This window comes from Onychomys torridus, chromosome 9, assembly GCF_903995425.1.
Source record: "Onychomys torridus chromosome 9, mOncTor1.1, whole genome shotgun sequence".
In the NCBI taxonomy this organism is placed as follows: domain Eukaryota; kingdom Metazoa; phylum Chordata; class Mammalia; order Rodentia; family Cricetidae; genus Onychomys; species Onychomys torridus.
The window spans coordinates 27,091,111-27,116,186 of NC_050451.1; the positions used below are offsets into that span (position 1 = coordinate 27,091,111).

At 39.2% G+C, this 25,076-nt stretch overlaps 1 protein-coding gene across 5 annotated transcripts in view; it reads left to right on the top strand.

Moving 5' to 3' along the window:
• Positions 1–25,076, top strand: part of Cfap20dc (CFAP20 domain containing) — a 255,472-nt gene that overhangs the window by 159,877 nt on the left and 70,519 nt on the right. The gene's annotated exons all lie outside the window — the stretch shown is intronic.

The following is a 25,076-nucleotide window of genomic DNA, read 5'->3' on the forward strand; positions in this document are numbered from 1 at the left end:
CTAGTAGATGCACCTGGTTTGCAAGTTGAACTAGCTATAAATTAATGTTTTATTATTCCCTTAATTTTATCTAGAGCTGTAGTACTGTCACTTTCCACCACCCCAACTAAGGCTATATAGCACATAATGAAGGAGATTGTTTCGAAGCCACATGTTCATCCTCTACAACAATTCAGATTGGAACATGTGGTCCCAAAAATAACCATCTGGGATACAAATTGTATACACTGACTACCTGTCACATTCAGATTAGGTGGGAAAGCTTCTATAGCTTCTTTCCATCTAATGTATAGAAGCCTGCAATGGAAAATTGTATAGACAACAATGTTAAATACCTGTATTTCTTCCTTCCTGGTATTGTTACTTTTTTTTTAACAAACTATATGGCCTTTGGGTCAGGCTTCTTGTTAGCTAACTCTTATAACTTAACTCAACCTATATCTATTAATCTATATGTTGCCACATGGCCGTAGTATTATCAGTCTGCTGGCATCTTATTGTTCCTTGGGTGGCGGGCTGGCATCTCCCAGACTCCACCCTTCTTCATCTCATCTTTAATTTGAATGTACCATCTAACATTATCTTGCCCTGCCATAAGCCCATGCAGCTTTATTTAATAACCAATCAGAGAAACACATATTCACAATATACAGAAAAATCCCATAGCACTTCCCCTTTTCTGTCTAATCAAAAAGGAAGGTTTTAACTTCAATATAGTAAAATTTCTTATATTAGAAGAGTTATCAAGGAAGAATTATAGTTATAATATCTAATCTATTTGCATTTGGCAAAATTAAAACATTCTATCATCTGTCCTATATTTGTGAGTCTAAAGTTTCATATCTAATTTATTTTTATCATAATCAAGGAAAATTATAATTATAACTAACTAGTCTTCAACTACATCAGAGACCCCAGATGGATATAATATTACCTAAGTAAACAGGAAGTGCATTGCAAACAACTTCCATAATTCTAGAAATGACAGAGACATTTGGCTGCCTAGAAAGTCATCCAAAGTTCCTCTGTAACATTGGGGCATCTGTCTTCAGCTATAGGCCTAGAGTCTCCGGCAGAGCTTTCAGTGAAGCAGGAAATTTTAAGGAATGTTCCGCCCATTCTAGCAAAGCTCATTAGTCTCTTCTCCCTGTGTCCTGTAGAATGTCTGGCAGTTTCTTCTATGAAGCAGAAACCTGAAGGACCATCTCTCCTTGCAGAGTTCAGTGGTTACCTTCCTAGGGGCCCTGCATGTCCAGTTTATATAACTTACAGTCAAGCAGTCAAGGCAAGGGCACTTTTTTCCTAGTGGCTAACTTTTGACACAAAGTAAGCAGTTTTTTCGATGCCCATCATCCCTTTGAAGTAATTGGTGCTGCCAGGAGTGGATGTGTCTCATTGTCCAGAAAAGTCTACGTTCTTAAAACATTTTAAATGCCATATTCTGTAAGTCTTTGGAGTGTTTGAAGATTACCTAATCATCTGAAATATATCTCTGCATAGCTATAAAACCTAACTAACATGACTATAAGTTTGTCTATTATAGATGACTATTAATTTTTATTTTTAACTATACATTTTTAAATAAGCTGCATAAACATAATACCTTAAACAAGAGTAGAAATATACATACATTATAACAAAATTAACTTTAAATTTGTATCAATAAACTGAAATCTATGACAATGTATAATATTTTGAGATTAACTGTTTTGGTTTTGGTTTTGGTTTTGGTTTTGGTTTTGGTTTTGGTTTTTCGAGACAGGGTTTCTCTGTAGCTTCAGAGCCTATCCTGGACTAGCTCTGTAGACCAGGTTGGCCTCAAACTCACAGAGATCCACCTGCCTCTGCCTCCCGAATGCTGGGATTACAGGCGTGAGCCACTACCGCCCAGCTAACTGTTGTTTTTTGGATTAAAGATTATTTTCAATAATCTACTCTTTTATCCTATCATTTCTGTATCATACAATTCTATATCATAACCCCTTAATTCTTTTAGAAAGAGATTGACTATGACCAATAACAATTTGTAACCAACCCCCTAAATAAAGACAAACATTCATAATCTATTTTGGAGGAATGTGGCCATAGTTTTTTTAGGCTACTTCCTGTTGATTGGAGGCACTGTTAATCTTATGGGGATCCTGAGAAAATTCAAGATAATAGTCAAGTTCTAGGAAGAACGGCTATAGCCTTTGTTGATAGATTCCATCAGTTAAGATTCAGGAGGTCTGTCTCCTTTGATCAAATCTGATCCATCTTAATCTGGAACAAATCCATAGCCTCTGTTTCCTGTGGAAACAAAATCAGAGGCTCCTTTCCAATCCAAAGCAACATATCCTTAGACCCAAATTTTGTAATCCAGATAATATATATATATATATAAACTCAGCAGCCTTTACAATCAAATGTCTCTCTCCAGTTGAAAATCCCAAAAACAGCATAATCCAGACTCTCTGTGTAATTTTCATCTTTACATGGCTTAATTTTTATATTACTTTCACTGTCTCTTTAAAGATTAAATTTTTTAAAACTTTTTATGTAACTGCATATATTCTTTTTCCTCTCTCTTCCAAGCCTACATATATTTTTACACATATTGTAAACTGTTTAGAGTTTTAGTCTATCTGAATTTGTCTTATTGTGAATCTATAATCCTTCTCTGACCAGGAGAGATTTTAAACTGCTAAGTTATGTGGCTAGGACCATTGTGGCAACCTTGGCTACTGAATCTGCCCACCTCAGCTTCCCAACATGGCAGAGGTAAGCCTACTCCAGGAAGCAGTGGGTCTATGCCTTCAACAAGCAATGTGTAACCCAGAAACCTTTTTTTTTTTTTTTTTTCTGTACTAGCAAAGGCTAAGTCCACCATGCAGTGTGCTGCAGGGCTTGGAAACACCTCTGTGTACCGCAGCAGGAATCCACCATACTATACAAGCCCATATGCCAAGAACCCACTATACTGTAGCTCAAGCCCACATACCACATACTCTGTATCATGGCTTGCCTGAGAGACATAACTAGGAAGCTAGTTTTAGGTCTGTTTTAGAATCTTTTTTTTTTTTTTAAGCTTTCTCGGGTTTGGGGTGTGAAATTCTTGCTACCATGTCTGAGTGCCAAAATGTAGCCAAAAGTTGCTCCAGTCCTGCCTGGCCCCATAGTCAGGATGAATCTCTCCCACTCACATCCCACAGCCACTTGGTCCCAAGTAAAAACATAGAGGCTTATATTATTTACAAATTGACCCATAGGTCAGACTTCTTGTTACCTAGTTCTTATAACTTAACTCAGCCCATTTTTATTATGCTGTATGTTGCCACATGTCTGTGGCATTAGTGATCTACTTGCATCTAGTTGCTCCTTCGGTGGCGGGCTGGCATCTTGTATTGTTGCTTTTAAGGTATTTTTTACATTCAGTAATTTAGCTATTTCACTCACCTCTGCACTCCTTTGATTAGCTCTTTCACACATCTGTACATATATAATGGAAAGTATCTTTGATCCAAATATGACATTTTATGTTTCTATATAGTCTTTGAAAACTTTTAAATGTCAGTATATGTAATAGGAAAATGGAAGTACTTTTTTAACATATTGCCTTGCATTTTATTCCTGTATTTTATGAATTACAATGTAATGTACTCTCCAGAATGACCTGCCAGACAAATCTAATGTTTATTCTATGTGACTAATCCTTTTGGCCTGTTCATATCAGTATGTCTTTATTGTTACCCACTGAGGCACTTCTGAAAAAGCCACAGGCCTCTTGGTCCCTTATACTAGACTGCATTGTTGTACAGGGGTGGCAAAGGCATAAATTACTCCTCTGCTTAAAACCTAACATTTGCCATTTTTAGTGGAAGCTACGTGTCTTTCAGATCAATGTTTGGTTTTGGGGCGGGACTTTCTGTAAGAATTCTTTAGAGTAAAATCTACCTCATTGGAAAATGTAATTTGTTTTGAACAATTATGAGAACCGTATTACTTCTTCAAATATTCATATGCTTATACTTTATTTTCCCAGTTAGTCATTGCCTCATAGAATTATAGTACTGTCACAGAGATAATTTGCTCACCCAGTATCAGACATAGTGAAGGCTGGTGCATGCTAAGAGCTTCCATGCCTTCCTTTTAGTTTGTTTACAAATGAGTAAAATAAAGGATAATACACTGCTATCACTTTTTTTGTCATCCACAGAGAAATATATTATTACTTTGATAGTTTCCTGTGATAGCCAAGAAGTAGAAATCCTTTTTTGGAGATGGTCGTTATGAAGACATTTAAGATACATTATAATGGCCAGTCTTGTTTCATAAAATAAGTTTTCCTTTTTGTAACTATCTAGTTATAATTTTCCAGATAACTCTGCTCTTTCCTCAACAATGTAAGTATTATTTATACTATCTCAGCTGTTTGCCAGCCCTGTTGTCTAGCTGAAAGGGTTGTCAATTTAGCACATTTTAAATGCTGGCCAAAATGAAAACTTCCATTCACCAGATTGCACTTCAAGATTGCCATCACAGGTGAGCTTGGAATATTGCAGATATGTTTCATTACAGAATTTTTAAGAATGTTATAGGCTTCTTTTCTTTGGGTAAATACAATCATCCATTTTTATAAAGACTAGACTGAGTTCTGCGTGACTCATTCAACATGAAAGTTGTGATTCAAAGAGCCTGGGTCCCATCTGCTCTAAGTCAGTGGCCCTCAAGAGTCATTAAAATTATCTTCTCAAAAGCTCAGCAAGAGCCATCCATTCTGTGCATCTAGAAATGATTGTCCAAATGCCCATCTGCACACCCTTCTAAGAAATGTAGCTCAACAAAGCTACATTTTGGTTCCTCAGGGAAATCATCCTCTTCAGCATATATATGCTGTACTACAGTTAATCAGGCACACTCTATTGATGCTCCTGGCACTGTGGTTTGATTGATATTTAACAAATAAACATTTCTTTACCCAAGTACAAGTGGTTCAAGAGCTTTGCTTTTTTTAATATATATAATTAAGTTAAATCAAAAGCATTGTGTGTTGTTCTTCTGAGAAACAGATGAGCAAAGGACTGGAAAGTGAAAATGGTAGATGACCTCTTTGCTGCTCTGACAAAGGACATTCAACTGCTGTATGAGTTTTCAGTAGCTCGATGATCAACCAAAGGGAGAATGTGGTTGTTCAGTTCATTCTTAGGAAGCTAACTTCTTGTGCATGTAGCAAATGCATAGAGATTACACAGAAGTTAACTCACAGGTTGAGCCCAAATGCATTACATAAGTAAAATCAATGAACAGCATCTATACCTTATAAAAGAGGCAGAAGCATTACTGAAGAACAGAACAGTGTGCTCTCAATGTCGTCCCCGCCATCCGTGTCCCATCATCCGCCCCTCTCCCCCGCCACAAGTGAATACTGTAGAATCTTCCTCTAAATGAGAAGCTGAGACAGGTCACATCAAAATATTAACTAAATTTAATCTTATATATCATCTTGTCCTTCTCAATCATCTTAATCCCCTTTCTGAATCTGGTATAAACTACAATTAATGGTCTAGTGACAGCTGATGGGAACGTATCTGTGGTTCCCTGTGCAGATCCCTCAGTTATTTGTCCTTTCCACACTAGTGTGGAAATATACTCACTGGGGTATACATCTTCCTCTTGGCTGATATCCAAGCCAAGATATAACTTAAGAAAAATGTGAGCTGAATGCCCAGGTACATGCTTGTGAGTGATTTCATGTATATCAATTCTGCTTATGCCAAAAGAAGAGGAAGGTGTTCCTGAAGTAACCAAAAAAGGCTGTACTTTGATGTACTGTGGATGGAGAAACAGATTTCCTAACAAGTGGATCCATTTGTTCAGGGCCTCCTAAATGAATCTGAGTTTGAGTCATTTTTTAATTCGAGCTCTAGAAGGATCTTCTTCACTGTCTCTTACCTTATGAGTACTATTGCTTTGGCTACTGTCGTCTCTCTGCCATTCTATGTTTTAAATTTCATTTATTTAACTGAATGTAAAACCTGTACAGATTAATGTATGCAATGTGATGCTTCAATACATGAATATACCTTGTTATTTAAGTCATGTTAAGCAAATCTTCTCCAATTTATTTATTCATGGCAGACTCTTTCAATCCTTATCTCTAGGTTTCTGGAGTATTCAGTGCATCATGTTCATAATTACCCTATGGTGCTGTGCCCTGCCCGATTGTCTTGTGACCATTTCTTTCTGTAGGAAGCAATTGGGATTAGCAGATGGTGGTGCTGTCAAGCTTGGTCTTAAAGCCTCTGCCAGTAACAGCTTGCTGATCTATAGTGAAGAGTGACAATGACGGCCAAGGGTCCATTTCTCAGGGGCATGCCTTACTGGTACTCACCAGGCCTAATTTTTGTTTATGCTAGCATTATGAACATTTTACAAATAACAGAGGGACTTATCAGAGTCCAGCAGATGGTAAAGAAAGGGCAATGACACTGTGGCTATCTCTGTTCATGCCTCAGTCCCAGGAAACTGCTTCTTCTGTAAGCCATTTACTGAGCATGTTTCTTCCCAACACTGAGTACTGTGAGGATGCTGGATAGAAAACCAGAAAGAGTGCCAGAGACACTGGGACAGTGCCAGTCTCCTCAATTACTAGTGAATGAGTGGTGGTGACACTTCATAAAGATACAAAAAGTATCAGTTTAGCCTAGTATAGAAAGGGGTAATAGAAAAGTCAACAAACACCTCCTCAGTTAGTTCTAAGACAGCCCTGGTGGATTCAACATAGCCAGCCACCCAACCTCTCTCTTTTCCTCCTTTGTTCCTTCCTTCCTTCTTCCCTTCCTTCCTTACCTCCCTTCCTCCCTCCCTCCCTCCTAAAAATTTGGTCTGGCTGCTATACAGTTATCTCTTCTCCAAACACAAAACAAAACAAGTTTCAGTGGGATTTCTGTGATTCAGACATCCTCCATTCATTCCATGTTTACACATACACACTAGACTGGGATGTAGCTCAGTGGTTGAGTGCTTGCCTATTGTACACCAGGCCCTGGGCTTGACCCCTACACTGAAATGAAAACTGTGGTATATATGTATATATGTCAAAGGCAGGATGTAGGAATTTGCAATTGGCTTTAATTCAATAAATATTTATCAGGCTGCTGCTACAATACAGCATTTTGTAGGCACCACAGGAAGATTCATGGATAAGAAAGCCACACAGAGTCCTTGTAAGAGACCTTATAGTTGTTAAGTCTGGCAGGCTCTACCCTTAACATGATTCCAACACTGAAATCAGTCTAGCTTCTCTGTCATCACTTCCTTGACATGGGCACTTCTACATTTCTTGCTCACTACCACAATCTCCTGATGCCTCCCTTTCCACTGTGCTTGAACATGCTAGAATCAGAGCCTCAGCTCTGAAGTCTCAACAAACCAGGCCCATCCATCCCCACATCATCAAGTGAGTAATAGTGAGAAACAAAGGAAGGAGATCTATTCAGTATGTCTGCATTGGAAAGAAGCACAAATATGAAAATCCAGTGATGCCAAGCCCATCTTCAGAGCCCTAACATGACATTTATATTGAAATAGAGGGAGAGAGGGATACATAGCTCTGTAGTCCTGGCTCAAGTGTGAACTGCCCATCATCAATGGCTCAGATCCAGTCTCTGAAGGTGGTCTGACAAGGAGTCACAATTGTCTGAAATCTCTTCTTGGGAGACAAATTATTCTCTGACTAACACCAAGTCTTTTCTTACTCCCAGCATGAGGTCCCTAGGGAAATCCAGTATCTAGGGAACCATTGAAACTGAGAAGCTTTTTTAGAGCAAAGGACACGGTCAACAAGACAAAATGACAGCCTACAGAATGGGAAAAGGTCTTCACCAACCCAACATCTGACAGAGGGCTGATATCCAGAATATATAAAGAACTCAAGAAATTAGACATCAAAATACCCAACAGTCCAATTAAGAAATAGGCTATAGAACTAAACAGAATTCTCAACAGAGGAAGCTCAAATGGCTGAAAGACATTTAAGGAATTGCTCAACATCCCTAATTATCTGGGAAATGCACATCAAAACGACTCAGAGATACCACCTTACACCTATCAGAATGGCTAAGATCAAAAACACAGAAGACAGCTTATGCTGGAGAGGATGTGGAGCAAGGGGAACTCTCCTCCACTGCTGATGGGAATGCAAGCTTGTACAGCCACTTTGGAAATCAATATGGTGCTTTCATAGAAAATTGGGAATCCATCTCCCCCAAGCCCCAGCTGTAGCACTCTTGGGCATATACCCAAGGAATGCTCAATCATACCACAAGGGCATTTGCTCAGCTATGTTCATATCAGCATTGTTTGTAATAGCCAGAACCTGGAAACAACCTAGATGCCCTTCAACTGAAGAATGGATAAAGAAAATACGGTACATATACACAATGGAGTACTACTCAGCAGAGAAAAACAATGACATCATGAGGTTTGCAGGCAAATGGATGGATCTAGAAAAAAAATCATCCTGAGTGAGATAACCCAGACTCAGAAAGACAAACATGGTATGTACTCACTCATAGGAGGATACTAGATGTAAAACAAAGATGACTAGACTGCTACTCACAACTCCAGGGAGGCTAGCTAGAAAACGGGACCCTAGGAAAGACACAGGGATCACCCAATGACAGAGAAATGGATGAGATCTACATGAACAACCTGGACGACAGTGGGAGTAATGAAGTGCAAGGTTTGAGGGAAAGAAAGCTTAGGGGAGCAGGAGATCCCAGCTGGATCAAGAACAGAAAGGGAGAACAAGGAATAACAGACCATGATAAATGATGACCACATGAGAACAGGAAGAAGCAAAGTGCTGGAGAGGTCCCCAGAAATCCACAATGATATATCCTCTGTTGACTGCTGGCAATGGTCAAGAGAAAGCCTGATCTCACCTAGTCTGGTGATCAGATGGCCAAACACCCTAACTGTCGTGCTGGAACTCTCATCCAATAACTGATGGAAGTGGATGCAGAGATCCTTGGCCAGGCCCCAGGTGGAGCTCTAGGAGTCCAGTTGTCAAGAAAGAGGAGGGACTGTAAGAGTGTGAATTGTTGAGACCAAGATTGGAAAAGCACTGGGACAAATAGCCAAACAAATGGAAGCACATGAATTATGAACCAGAGGCTGTGGAACCCCAGCTGGATCAGGCCCTCTGGATAAGTGAGACAATTGAATAGCTTGAACTGTTTGGGAGGCACCCAGGCAGTGGGACCGGGACCTGTCCTTAGTGCATGAGCTGGCTGTTTGGAGCCTGAAGCATATGCGGGGATACTTTGCTCAGCCTGGAAGGAGGGGACTGGACCTGCCTGTACTAAATCTACCAGGTTGAGCTGAATCCCCAGGGGAGTCTTGGCCCTGGAAGAGATAGGAATGGAGGGGAGGGGCTGGGGGAAGGCAGGGGTGGGAGGGGGGAGGACAGGTGAACCCATGGCTGATATGTAAATTGAAACACAAATATAATTTTTTAAAAAAAGAAAAACACTTTATAAAACATGTTTCATTATCTACTGCTCTTAAACAATAAAATTGCCTGACAGCGGGCAAAAAAAAAAAATGCCTCACTAAACCCACATGTTCTTAGAATACCATTTCCTCAGTTAAATAAGTTGAATTTCTTAAGCTTTACTTCTCTCTACCCCCATAGTTAGCTTAGCATGTAGACAAAGTATACTGTTCTTAGATGCTGTTGGTAATTTGTGGATCCTATTTTAGATGTTCTTTGAAGCAAATAGCTGAATATTTTTTAAATGTTCTCTAATTACTTATTGGGAATAGAAAATATGCCTTATCAGGGCTACTTACCATATAGAAATTTTAGCAAATGATTAATACATATTTGTAATTTGTATAACTTTTTTAGTTGCTCATATTTTTCTTTTCATATTAAAGCACAATATATAGTGCCTTATTCATAGATTATATTAGCTTGTTAAAAACTTATATTTTATATTTTATTCACAAGTTTCTGTCCAAAATGATTTTCACTTTATTCCACAATGTAGGGTAACCGTAGTACCCAGGGTTCTCCAGTCCTAAGAACCAGTGCTTCTGTGTTAGCCCACTTAGAGACATGGTAGACGTGTGGAAGATATATAGAAAGGGCCTCCCTGGGAGCAGGAGCACCAGGAAGCAAGAATTCCATTGTGAGGCAAATAAATAGAAGTAACTTTAAAATAACTTGCAAGGCTCTGGAGAGGAGAAAAACTCATCTAATGTATGTATAAGAAAGCAATCTATTAGATAGCTTGCAGAACCAAAGGTTTCTAAAAGTCCCACTATGGCCATCTGCTGCCTGGATAGCTTGTGAAACCAGTAGATTCTCAAACTAGGAAGCTGGAAGCCTTAGAATGTGAGGGAACAGTGATGCAGGCCCAGTCTAAGACTGCAAGCCTAGGAGAATCACTAGGAGTCCATACTGGAAGGCAGTCATAGCAACAGCAAAGAGTACAAGCCTCTGCCTTCCACTCTTTGTTCTGTCTAGAACCACATCTCACTGGGTAACATCTCTCATGCTCAGTGTGCATTTTCCTCTCATTTCCTGACCGTGTAAAGTATTTCTGGAAACACCTTTACAGACACCTAGAAAGTGTGCTTTAACCATTTTCTAGGCCTCTCTCAATCCAGTTTCATTGTCAGCTAAGACTAAGCATTGCAAATGGATCTGTTTTTTGGCCCTAAAGGAAGGGAGGAAGATGTTCTTAGAAAATTCCAGATCCTCTGATCAAAGTAGAGGAAACTACCATCCTACCACAAGCCAGCTTCGGCAAGCAAATTCTAAGTCTGGGAGGACAGATGAAAAGGATTCCAGAAGAGTCTGTGTTGGCTTGGCTGTGGTTTCTGTATGGGCAGGACTTCCTGTTAGATTGTGCTTTGGTGCACTTCTTGCACATTTACAACAGTATTTATTCTTCATCATTTGGGCGATCAGTAATGTATTTTCTTTCCCATTCAGATGTTTTAGTTCCCTTACAACAGCTGTTACAGAGTATGCTGCATATCCCAGGGATAATAGAATGCCTGATGCTTTTAATGAGAATGATAATTATGTGGTTCTCATCATAATAGTTATTTTTTATTTGCCAGTTACTCCCTATAATTTGAGTGATCACTGTCTGCAAATTATAAATGAGGACCTTATTTTTGAGCCAAAAGCTTGCCAGTTAAATTGACAGATTTTCAATAACATGTACATTTGGAGCCATAAAAACATCATTACTCTCTTCACTTTCTAGTCTCTCTGAAGCAGTTTCACAAGTAATAAATGATATGAGTGAAGGTTAAGAGTAAATCCATGTCCTCAGCTATATCCCGAAACTCGTTATGTGCTGGTTGCATTCATGCCCTTTCCCTTTCCACATCAGTACTGTTCTTTCTCCACTTTCTCATAGACTACACTCAGAAACTGGAAAATAAATGAGATGCTGCAGGACAAACCATACATATTCTACTTTCAAACATGAAAATTTGTATGTATCATGTCCAAAAAACATTCTGTATTTATTACAGTATGAGACTTTGGCTCATTCATGCTCTAAGCCTTTTGGAATAAGTATTTACTTAGTACAAGTCATAGACAGCCACCTCTTTAGCATCAGTAAAATGCAAGTGGTAAAATATCAAAGCATCTCCATATGTCCGCCACTGTGCAACACCCCTGTGCACCAAGTTTTTCACTTGATTTTTCACAAAGTCCCCAAGAGATAGGGACTCTGATAATGACCATTGCTCAGATGGGGACAGTCAAGTATAAACGGTTACACTGTCCAGGGAAACAGCTGCTGTAGTTGGAACTTGAGCATCAATTCTCTATGCTACTCCAGAATCACTGTCCATATGCAGCATGCCATGAGATAACTGTGTGCTACTTCTTTCTAATGCTGATAACCTCTCTTCAAGCAATGCCCAAACAGAAATCTGTGTTCATACAGAAAGAGCGAATCATTTGTCTTGTGACAAGTTAGGGTGAAAGTTGTCTGTAGCTTTTTCCATGTTTTTAAATTCGAAATACTATCAAAAACAATCAAAAAGCCACAAGTTGCTTGACCTTGCTGTGGTTTTTAGTTATGTGGCTTTACTAATGAACTTGAATTATGACTGGCAATGTAGGTCTTCTGCAGTGTTGCGCTCCTTGACCATAGCCAAAGCTTAGCAGCCAGGAGCCAAGCCTCACTCAGCAAGTCGTCAGGAAGCAGCCCAATTGGTTTCCCCCCTAATTCCTTTGCTATCACAGTTAAATAATCTATATATCCAGTCTGTCAGTCTATATATCCAAAAAGTAGCTTACTTCTTATCTAGTAAAATTTTTCTGAAATAAAACCAAATGGACTTGAAGTTCTCTGTCTGCACTCAGCATTGTTTGTATCATAGGAGGAAGTAACAGAAAGAATAAAGGAACCAAAGTTTGGAGAAAAAGCTAGTGACATGTCTATATAATCTCTTCACTTAAGAGGCACTTGAGTTAAGGCAGTTCTCAGAAACCCTTTGGATTATTTCCAGGGTTTTTTTTTTTTTTTTTTTTTTTTGTAGTTTCCCAGGTTCAAAGCCCAAGTCCACCATGCCTCTTCTCCCATGAAGCAACTTTAAAGTCATTCTTCCATTTCCAGCAGAGAAGACGGACTTGACAGAGGCTCTGGAGGAATGAGTCTTTGGTGAGGACTAAAGGCACAGTGGTGTGGCTTTCCATTCATGCAAAGAAGTTTGGCCTCAGTCTCAAAGCTCAGACTATGGACTGGAGAGATGGCTCAGCCACCGGGGACTCATATACTCTTGCTAAAGACCCAAGTTCAGTTTAAGTCCACTTCCAGGGCTCCTCAGCCTTCTTCAGTGTCTGCACTCACGTGCACATACCCACATGCTGACACAGAATTCAATGGTTTGAAAGCTCAAACTAGTCCAGTTTATCTCTGACAACCTATGTAATCACTGCGATCCATGGCTCACATTTGCAAATGTAACCAACCATCTTACCTTAATAGGACATACAATTATTGAAGGCAAAAGGTAGTCTTGCCACTAAAGAGTGAAATTGCAGCAGGAATGGAGTGTTCTCAGAGATACACTTGAAGCAGATGTCTATGTTTGTTGGTTTACAGTGGGTTCTAGATGTTTGCTACTAAGAACCTATGAAGGTTTCCTCCACAAAGGGATTCCCCCAGAGACCCAGAGAAATAGCTTTTTCTCAGTTTGACTACTTTATGAAGTGTTTTCACACAACAGAATTCATCCTTTAAAATGTTTCATTCAGCATGTTTTAGCACATTATCAAGGTGTAGTCATCACCACTGTCATCCCAAAAGAAATCCAGTTCCCACTAACAGTCATTACCATTGCCCTCACTATGTTCTGGACAACTACTGATCTACTTCTCCCTGACTGTTCTGGACATTTCATACAGATGGGACCATCTTATGTGGCCTTCTGTGTCTGATTCCTTTGTTGAATATATATATATATATATATATATATATATATATATATATATATATATATATATATATCAAAGCATTTGATTCGTTCTGTATAGGATTCCCTAGAGGAACAGAACTGATAGAATGAAGATATGTATATGATGTATTAGAGTGGCTCACAGGCTGTGGTCCAGCTAGTCTAATAGTGGCTGTCTACCAATGGAAAGCCTAAGAATCTGGTTGTTGTTCAGTTCAGGAGGCTGGGTGTATATGGTGGAATATATTATTATATGCTAGAATGCCAAAGAAGTAGTTTCTAATGCCAGTGAATGAATGAACTTGCCAGTGAGAGCAAAAGCAAGCAGGCAAAGAGCAAAAGCTTCCCTCTTCCATGTGTTTTACATAGGCTGCCACCCAATGTGGCCCAGATTAAAGATGGCTCTTCCCACCCTAAAAGATCCAGATTAAAGGTGGATCTTCCCACTTCAATGACTTAATTAAGGAAAATCCCTCAGACATGTACCCAGATCCTTGGGTTTTAGTTAATTCCAGATATAGTTAAGCTGACAACCAAGAATAGCCATCACACTGTATCTGAATCCTATATGTGGCTGCCTTTATTCATTTCTTTATTATTTCTTTATTAATCTGTCAACTGAGAAGGTTTGGACTGCTTCTACTTTTTGCTTTTACAAATGAGGACACTATGAACCTTCATGGCCAAGTTTTTTTTTTCCTGAGGCATGTGTGTTCAGTATTCTTGAGTACATGTGGAAAAGCTATAAGTCATAGGAAGCTCTGTTACTAGGGAGAACTGCCAAATTGTCCCAAAGTGTCTGCTCTGTTTAACATTCCCATAAGCAATGTCTGAAGGTTCCACTCTGTATACCCTAATCAGCATTTCTTCTGGTCTGTTTTTTGTATTTAAGCCATCCTAGTGGCTGTGAAGTAGTAGCTCACTGATTTCGATTTGGATTTCTGTAATGACTAATGATGTTGAACAGTACTTCATGTGCTTATTATCCATTTACTTATCACTTTGGGATAAGTATGTATTCAAGTCCTTTGCCTATTTTTAATTAGATTATCTTATCATTATTCATTTGCAAGAATTCTTAATAGAGTCAGAATGAAACTTCCTTAGCAAATATATGATTTAAAATATTTACTTGCACTCTGTGGGTTGCCTTTTTATTTTCTCATGATGCCTTTTGAATCATGAACATTTTAAATTTTGATGAACCTATTGTTTTCTTCCATTGCTGTGTATTTGGTAGTATATTAAAAAAAAAAAAAAAAAAAACAATGCCTGACCCAAGGCCACAAATATTTACACTGAAGATTTCTTCTGACACTTTTATAGTTCTAACTCTTCAATTATCTTTGTGACTATGTAGTTTAGGGAGGGTTGTCTACTGGAACCTAACTGGAAATTTAACATGGAAATTCAGTGTTCTAGCACATTTTTTAGAAAAGAAATTTCTCCCAAAATAATGATATGTGAAATATATATGTAACCTCCATGTGTATTCTGCCTGCCAGTGCTATATTATCTCTAGTCCTCTAACTCTGTGTAAGCTCCACAATCAAGACGTGTACTTTCTCCAGCCTTGCTCTGCCCCTTCCTTGTGCTTGGTTCCTTGCATTTCTGTATGGATTTGAGAATGTCACTTTTGGAATTAAAGATAGCTGGGATCTTGGTGGGGATTTACCAAAACAGGCCCTGCTGTAGCATGCTTGTTGTCCAGGGTGGGGCTATTGGAATATTGTGTGGACCTTTGGAATGTGGGCTGCTATGGGAAGGCTTCTGTCATTGACACTGGACTTTGAATGGCATTGTCAGAGGCAGATCCCATCTTCTTCCTCTTTCTTTCTCTTACTTCTCTTGGCTTGTGATAGAAAAGAACTTAGTGTGCCACATGTCCCCAGCCATGTGTCTCTGGAACTCCACCAGAGGCCTAAAGCAGTGAGTCCCCCCATCTTTGACTGGAGCTTCAAGAACTGTCAACCAAATAACCCTCTCCTAAGTAGTCCATTATCTCAAATATAGCAGTGTGTGATGGAAAGCTGACGAACATGGGATGATATCACATCTCCAGATCAGTTTGTGAATACCACCATCTCGTCCATATTAAGTATTCAAACTCATGGCTATCTTTCTGTTTTTCAGTCTTTCAAAGTTATATTTCAGTTGTGCTTCATCATTTTCATATACAAATTTTAGCTTCTTTTCTTAAATGTATTCACAAGTATTTTATCATTTTTATAGAATTGTTTTCTTGATTTCATTTTTTATGTGTTTATTGCTAATTATAGAAGTAAAGTTGATTTGTATCTTATAACGTTGGTGAACTTGTCTCATTGTTTGTAGATTTCTATACATAGGATCATGTCACTGTAAAAAGGTAGTTTTACTTCTGTGTACCTTTATTTCTTTTTCTTCTTTATCATCTTCATAAATTATCATTTATGGAATTTTTTCTTAATGTCATTGATTTTTTACTTTGTCTATTGTGGTCTTACTATTGAAATCTAACACAAACAAATGACACCAGTTAGATGCCATACTTGATGCCAAATATCAGTCTTGAGAATTATCCTGGCATCAGTATGCAGTTATCACTGCTGGGCTATGTTATCATAAGTTGTATCACTACCTATGCTAGACATCTAAAAGAAAGCATATCGCTGTGTGGTTCATCTTCTGGATGAGAACATCTGCTGAGTGCATAAGGTCAGGAATTCTCCTCCATGCTAGAGAGTCTCTCTTCAATGGGTTATAGCTGTTGAAAAAAATAACAATCATTTGTGTAGAGGAATAAATGTAAAGAGAATAGGAAAAACACAATATACTAGAGTGGCAGATCTGGGCAGCATGCCGGATACTTCAGTGATTATTTAGGTGGTCATATCTGGGCTATGCCCAAAAATTTACTGAGAGGCCAAATGTGCAAGTCACCCTGGGAATAGTGCTTTAAGTATCAGAAACATTGGATACAACCTTTGAGAACAAAGCTAGGTTGTGTAATCAAAGAAGAAATAGAAGAAGATGAGGTCAGAGAGGTACATGGGGCTCAGGCCATATTTTTAAAGAGCAATAGTAAGTGTTTGGGGGGCTTTAAGTTAGCCATTGAGATGATTGCCCCTGGCTTGTCATGAATGGATGAAGCAGGAAGGAGTGAAATGAGGTATTTTACTGCTAGTTCACAGTCAAGAGGAAGGGAAGCAGTAGACAAATATTTGAGGTGTTGAACTAGTGTGGTATGTAGAAGAGGAAATAAGCAGAATTAAGGATGACCCAGGGTTCAGAAGTTGAGAACCTGGACAGATAGTATGTTGTTCCAGTTATGGAGCTCAGCCATTAATTTAGCCTCAAGGTCCTACAACCTGGAGTTGTGGGTAGGCATTCCATTGAAGACCTATGCTCTTACCAAATAGGAAGCCACTTCATGGCAAAGGAAAAGGAAAAGCTCTTATGCTAGCAGAGATACAGCTGTCTGTGGCCCCCTGACCTGGGAATGTACTACTCTTCGGAAGGCTTACTGAAATTGATTTGCTGAGTGCTTGGTAAACTCCTTTGCAATGTTTTATTCATATTTTAATAGAGTTCTTTATTGTGAAGCTCAAATATTTTTAATTAATAAGTACAGCTCTTGGGGTAATATTGCAGCCATGTAGATAGCTGGCAATTAAACTTCTATGCATATACAACTGCATTCAAACCATTATGAACGAACCATTTTAAACCTGCAGTGACAGACCATGCATCTTTAAACAAACAAACGAACAAAATAGACTTATCTAATGGTCTTGGTAGCTCTAGTTGTAAAGCATGAGCTGCAGAAGTAGAATGGGGCATAGCAACACTAAAAGAAAACAGAATTTATTGAAAACTGATCATTTTCATAAGAAATATTAAAGGGCCACTGATTACAAGTTCAGGTGTTTTCCTTAGGGAAAAGAAAAGACCTGCCTTTCTGTAGGAAGAATTATATAGTGACTCATATTTGTGACTCTGGATTTAACCATCACATCTCCATTTTTCATCTCAAAACTCAATTATAGAAAAATACTTTTAAAAGGTATTTCAGGCTTTGTTTAATCTGGGCTTTTTTTTTTTTTTTAGTTAATTGCCACAACATTTAGGATAACATGTAAAGGGATTAGTCTCATGGTCTTCCTGGTGTGTCTCAGCCCAGTATTAGAACATAGAGTAACTATCACCATATTTATTCAAAAATAATCAAAGTCTATATAATTTTTGCTCTCCAAACTTAGAGAAAAAATGAATTTCAAAATTCTTCTAAAGTTTGAAAGGCCTTGTTCCATTTATATAAAGTTCCACATTTTCTAAGTTATATAATACTCTTTGTTAAAAAGGAAGCCATCTGTCTCTCTTTGAATTTTTCACTGGAGTATGCCATTTGCAGCTGTTTTTCCAGCAATACCTCATTGTTTAAAGAATTTAGAAATGTGTTTCTGAGCCTTTGCTTGCTTCAGTTACAACAACATTGCTTTATTCCAAGCACCTGTTTCAAGATCAGGTTACCTGCATATTAGACATATGTTCATACACACACCCCTGTCCAATTGTACAGGTTCACTTAGAAGTGACTCACCCACATTTGACAGTTCCATCACAGGTGCCCACTGGCTTCATGCTGACCTGGAGCCAACAGACTTCCCTAAACAGAGCACTCCATAAGTCAGGAGCTGTGGGTGGATACAGTGACCCAAAGCACTAACTAGCATCTAACAGACCTGCAAGTTAAGTATAGCATTCTTCCCTTTGTGACATTAGCTTGTTACTAATGTCTCAGTTACTTCATCTAAAGACCAGCAGTGAGGGGAGACAATGCTTGTTCATAGAATTATTTTGACTATGGAATAAAATAATATGTGTAGAATATCTATCCCATAATCCAAAGGGCCACTGTACAAGAAAAGTGGTGCATTTACTTACTGCTCAGTAATAAAGAAACCACTATTCTGACATTCTAAGGCAAATTAAACCTTTGCAAATTAACAAAGTTCCCAAAATTAATTACAGTGACTGTTTGTAAGTGGCTAAGATAGAGGCATATGCTCTTTGTGTCCCATAGTTGAATAAGCACTACATAGAATGAATTAATGCATCCTTTCTGTGAAATATTTAGAAATGGGAGTGGTATTTCTTCTCACAGAACCCACCTTCTCAGAGCTAAACTGCAGGTGGCAAAGCTTTAGGGTTGATGGACAGAATTAAATTGAGGCAAAACTAGCAGCATTTCATAACCCAGAGTTTTAAGTGACATTGAACCTTCCCACCAATTAATAGCTTTTGGGAAACAGTCTGATATTTGATGTTTTCTCAGAATTGTACTCTCTCCTATTCCCAAAAAGACAAGATCTTTACCTAAGTTTCATCTACATTTATTGCTGAAACCACAGAATCCAGGGATCAAGTAGCATCATGCTGTCAGTAAACATATCTGGATTAGCAGAGGAGCCTGCTTTTAGCCCCTCTGCCCTCTTTAGAGTGTGTATTCAATCCCAGATACTGCTGTTGCTACTTTTTTGTTTCTTGCAATTTATTACACCCACTGTCTAGTTTAGCTGTAAACAAAAGCCCAATTGTCTAGAGCAGAATTTATATGAAATAATGAAGAGTTGAGGGATAGTCTAAAATGTGGGTAGCATCATTGTAGAACAGTAGAAATCATTAGCACACTGGTATCTCTGTTACTGAGCAGCTTGATATGTGAACTGTGTGCCTAGGGCTGTCATGAAGGGAAGCAATTTCAGATTTTCAAAAGTTGAAGAAATTGGAGCTGTGGAGATGAATCAGGTAAAGAGTTTGCCGTACAAGCATAAGGACTGGAATTTGGATCCACAACATCTGTGTAAACGTTGGGTGGGTTAGGGGCCCATCTGAAACCCCAACATGATAAGGAGACAGAAGATCTCTAGAGCACACTGGCTAATTAGACTAGTTGGATCAGGGAGCTTTAAGTTCAAGCTAAAGATCTGCCTCAGTATATAATGTGGAGAAAAACCAAGAAAGACATTTGACATTAGTTTCTAACTTCTACCTGCAAGTGCAAGCACACACACACACACACACACACACACACACACACACCACATACACACATATACACACAAAAAAAAAGAAAGAAAGAAAGAAAAGAAAAGAAAAACATTAAAGAAATTCTAAGTAGAAGCTGACCAAGTTGACAAGACTAACTAAAGTATGAGTTGATACAGATGCCTGGATTCCAGCCAGATTCACTGTGACAGCTCCCTGTGTGTTGTCCAACATGCTAATGCTAAGGCAAGCATCCTACTCAAGTGAAGAAATGTGTCCCCTCTGATGTCTTAGTTTTGTATTTCAAGTAGGATCAAGTCTTTTTTGCCATCTTCCTATGTTACCTAGAGGAACTGGCCGGCAGGGTCTCTAAAACATTCTGAGGCCTGAAGTCTCTGGGGGTTCATTCTGTAGCCTTTTCCACAAAGTGCTCTATAATTATCCTCAGTATCCAGCTCTACCCTTCCGTAACACTGTACTAATGTTGTTCATCAGACAGGAGCAAAGAGGCCCTTGTTCATACTAAGTGACAAAGCAGTGTCAAACCCTGATATTTCCAAAATCCAGGTGTCTACCACAGTGACCTGCTGCCTCCAGTTAGAGCCCACCAAAACCAGTTCCATGACAGTTCCGGGGCAACTTGACGCCTGTTGACAGTAAGCGCACAGATGTCAACCTGTTTGTCATCTCATTTCTTAATCCCATTGGGTCTTTCCATCTTCAGACCCCCAAGATTTCAGATTGTGTACTCTGCTATTTTTATTTCTCTAATGCTCAGTAACCTTAATTACTTAAGTAACTCATTTCCTTAAAGAATAATTTAAACTATCATTTATTGAAATCTGCTTTGCTTGTCCCATATCCAAGGCTACTGTTACTTGAAGATGACCTGTCCTTGAATATGAGACCTCCTCAGCTTGACTCTGCCACATTCTTTCTAATATATATTTCATTGTTAAGCTCATGAAGTACCTTGAACTCAAAAGATAGAGGCTGAAAAATTGGAAATCAGTTTTCAACTCACCATAAGGTTAATAAAAAGAATCCAGCTATAATTATCAGAATTCTTTCTAAAAATTAGCAAGACAACTATCAGGGCAAAATGTATAAAAATATATTTCAGTGTAGATCATGGATTAAGGCATTCTCTACAAATACAACACATCAATATACAAATCATTTAAAGGTTGATTTGTGGCTCTCCTTTCCAAAAAAATACTGACACATGGGTTGTACTAAATATTGCCTATCTCCTAACAAGGAATTAAGTTGAGTCTAGTTACCCAAGAATTTTCTTCCTGAGACACTTTAGGGGATGGGTGTGTATGACATGCAAGGGTTGTCATGTGTGTTTAGTGACACTGGCTCTGGTCACACCTAGATCTGTGGCTGCCATTGACATAAAACACGATCTAGACTCTGAGAAGTTGGTCTTTTTCGATGTCTGATTCTTGGTTTATGTTATATGAGCTGATACCACATCCTCTATACTTAGCAAAGGGTTCCAGGTCATATTATAACTTGGTCTTTAAGTTTTAATTCCCCCCTTTGTGGTAGACACATGCTGCAAGACACTATAAATTGCGGACGAGCAGGGTGGCAGAATAGGTGCCACTTTAGAACTCCTGTTGTGCCCGTGTCTGCTCCTCATTTGTGTACTTAATCCTGTGTCCCCAGAGAAGCAGAGCAAGTTCTTGCAGGGGTGCATAGCTCACCAGTGAAGAGATGTCCCAGGACACTAGTGAGCCATTAGTTATTATTTAAAGTGGCAGTCCAGGAACCAGACACTATTGCAAGTGGCAACAGAAGGGAAATGAATCCTCAAATTAAAATGGCAGTTAAAGTTAGCTTGTAAGAATGGGCTCATACTATTCTTGCTGTCATGAAGGACTCCAAAACAGTTTCCAAAACTCTGCTTACATCTGTAAAACCCAAGGGTAAATTTGTTTGTGAAAGCACCACTCAATCTCTACTTAAACTGAGGATTGTTTTCTTATGTAGAATTGCCAGAGTGATTTGTAAGAGAGTAACAAGCAGTCAGGTCCTCATAAATCCTTTCTGAGCCTTAAACTCTGTCATTGTGTTTGATCATGTAGCAGTGAGGGCACCAGAAGCATATGCTTTGACCACAGTATGAACAAACTCACATAACCATCATCCAGGTTAAGAAAGAAAAACAATAACAACACCTCAGCAGTCATGTTGTATTCTCTCTGTTGCTGCCCCTTCCTGTCACTGTCCCTCTACAACTATCCCCAGGATCAGTTCCTCTGTATTCTCGTTAATGGCCTTCTTTCTTTTAAAAAAAAATATATATTTATTTATTAAAATTTTTTCCATTTTACATACCAACCCCAGTTCCCCCTCCTTCCCCTCCTCCTGCCTCCTCACCTCCCTCCCACTCTACCCCCATCCACTCCTCAGAGTGGGTAAGGCCTCCCATGGTAGTCAACAAAGTCTGGCATACCAAGTTGAAGGAGAGCCTAGCCCCTCCCCATTGTATCAAGACTGAGCAAGGTATCCCACCACAGGGAATGGGCTCCAAAAAGTCAGTTCATGTACCTGGGATAAGTCCTGGTCCTGCTGCCAGGGAACCAACGAACAGATCAAGTCACACAACTGTCACCCACATCCAGTGGGCCTAGTTCAGTCCCATGCAGGTTTCCGAGCTGTCAGTCCAGAGTCAGTGAGCTCCAGCTAGCACCGGTCAGCTGTCTCTGTGGGTTTCCCCATCATGATCTTGACCCCCTCTTTTTTTTTATTTGAGTGCCAAATGCCGTTTATTGAAGGAGGGAGGAGGTTTTGAATACAGACTTACAGCACAATGGGGAACCCCAGATGGCAGAAGTTCGCTTCTGCTGGGTTTTTTGTTTTGTTTTGTTTTTTTAGCTGAGGATCGAACCCTGGGCCTTGCGCTTGCTAGGCAAGTGCTCTACCACTGAGCTAAGTCCCCAACACCACTTCTGATGTTTTACAATCTTGCATCTAAGCTGTTAACACCCAATATGCTGGATACACAGACAAGGAGACATTCAGGAGGGTGGAATCTTGCAGGGAATTAACATAGGAAGGATATCAAGGTCAAGGTCAGCAAGCAATGCAACAGTTACCCAAAACGGGGCCCCGGGCCCTACAGGTCCCCCCCCCTCTTTTACTGAAACATGAGCTTCTGACTTAGGTTGCATGGGACGTCAGCAGGTCACCTTACCCATCATGGAGACACCTGTCCAGGCCACACAGGTGTTCTGTCTTAGGTTGGTGAGCGCCCCCCAGGTATTACCCATCTCTGAATACTCATTATCATACAGGCTCAATTGTGTGAGAGCTGCAGAGTTAACTGTTGCTAAAGATCTCTAAGTGGCACTGGGCTTGTAATCTGTGTGTTCAACACAGAACTGTGGTAGTTACTTTTGCTGCCAGGGTCTCCACTGTGCTAGCTGTAGTAACTAATTATGAAATGGCAATCCCAGAAACAGTAGTAGTGGTGATCACCACTGTTATAACAGCAACAACGGCAGCAGCAATATCAAATTCTCTTCTGGAGCCTGTGGGTATCCATTGGCATGGACGCAACTCCAGGAACACGAACTGCTGAGGCCCATTATTCTTGATCCCAGCACAACTTAAGCTGGCAGCTCTGTAAAAGAGCAACTAAGAACCATAAAGAAAAAGCAGGCAGCTCACAAGGAACAGAACTAATGGTTCTGTTTGACTACATTCAGACTCACAAATTTTAAGGTATCTTCAAAGGGGGCTAAATGAATTTCAGGAGGCAAAAAAATGTTGCACAGAGCCACTCCTGAGAAGCAGGTACTGCTCCAGCATGAATAGGGTTGTGAGAATGAAAATGCTTAGCTGGCATGCTACTGTTGTTAATAAATGGAGGTCAGTGATCTTCAGTGTTATCCTTAATCTCCTAAGTGTCTGGGTGACACATTCTCAAACATACTTGAAAAAGCAGTTACCATACATTACCTTCTGGAGAATCCAACCACATGGTTGCAGTTTCTAGGTTTACGTTAATGCTTGCCAAAGCTGGCCATATTGTGCTTTCAATCCCCATTGTCATCGGAAGGGGAGAGTTTTTCATGAAGACCCAATAGGTCTCTGCCATGTTGGGCTTCAGCTGCAGCCACAGGGAGCCCTCAATGCTCAGAAACCCAATGAGATATTTTATTGTCCTGAGGAAAGACATAAGCAGAACCCCGGGCCCACACCAACACCAGACTGGGTCCCCTCCAAGTGTCAGTAGAAAGGTCCTTCCATTGCTCCAGAGGGTGATTTGCAACAGGAGCCCTCCAGTGCTTATCTGTAGTGGATACTCCAGCAGAATCCACTGATAAAAAATTTCAAATATATAATACAAGGGAAAGAATAGAATGTGGAGGAATGATGAGCCCCTAGTTTCCCTTTTTGCTGTAGCAAAATGTGTTTGTTTGTTTGTTTGTTTTTAATAGTTCAAATTTTTCTTTTTTTCTTTTTTAGATTAATTAATTAATTAATTTTCTATTATCAGCTTGATACAGTATAAATTCTTAATACTATAATGTTTCATTGAGTGTTGCTCAGTAATTGAGTAAAACCAGAACTTATTATAAGCAACAGTCATCCTAAGGTCCTCTATGTCATATATATATATAACCTTATGGTTCTGTGGGTTGCAGTCTGATTGTCCTTTGCTTTCTATCTAGAATCCACTTATGAGTGAGTACATACCATGTTTGTCTTTCTGGATTTTGGTTACCTCACTCAGGATGATTTTTTTCTAGATCCATCCATTTGCCTGTGAATTTCATGCTGTTATTGTTTTTTTCTGCTGAGTAGTATTCCATTGTGTATATGTACCACATTTTCTTAATCCATTCTTCAGTTGATGGGCATCTAGGTTGTTTCCAGGTTCTGGCTATTACAAATAATGCTGCTATGAACATAGTTGAGCATGTATCTTTGTGGTATGGTTGAGAATTCCTTGGGTATATGCCCAAGAGTGGTATGGCTGGGTCTTGAGGTAGTTCGATTCTCAATTTTCTGAGAAACCGCCATACTGACTTCCACAGTGGTTGTACAAGTTTGCATTCCCACCAACAGTGGAGTAGTATTCCCTTTGTTCTGCATCCTCTCCAACATTGACTGTCATTAGTGTTTTTGATCATAGCCATTCTGACAGGTGTAAGGAGGTATCTCAGAGTTGTTTTGATTTGCATTTCTCTGATGATTAAAGATGTTGAGCATTTCTTTAAATGTCTTTCAGCCATTTGTGTTTCTTGTTTTGTGAATTCTCTGTTTAGCTCTTTAGCCCATTTTTTAATTGGATTGTTCGGTATTTTGATGTCTAATTTCTTGAGTTCTTTATATACTGTGAAGATCAATCCTCTGTCAGATGTGGGGTTGGTGAAGATCTTTTCCCATTCTGTAGGCAGTTTTTGTTTTTGTTTCTGTTTTTGTTTTTGTTTTGTTTTGTTTTGTTTTGTTTTTTGGTCTTATTGACCGTATCTTTTGCCCTTCTCAGTTTCAAGAAGTCCCATTTATTAATTGCTGTGCTTAGGGTTTGTGTTGTTGGTGTTATATTT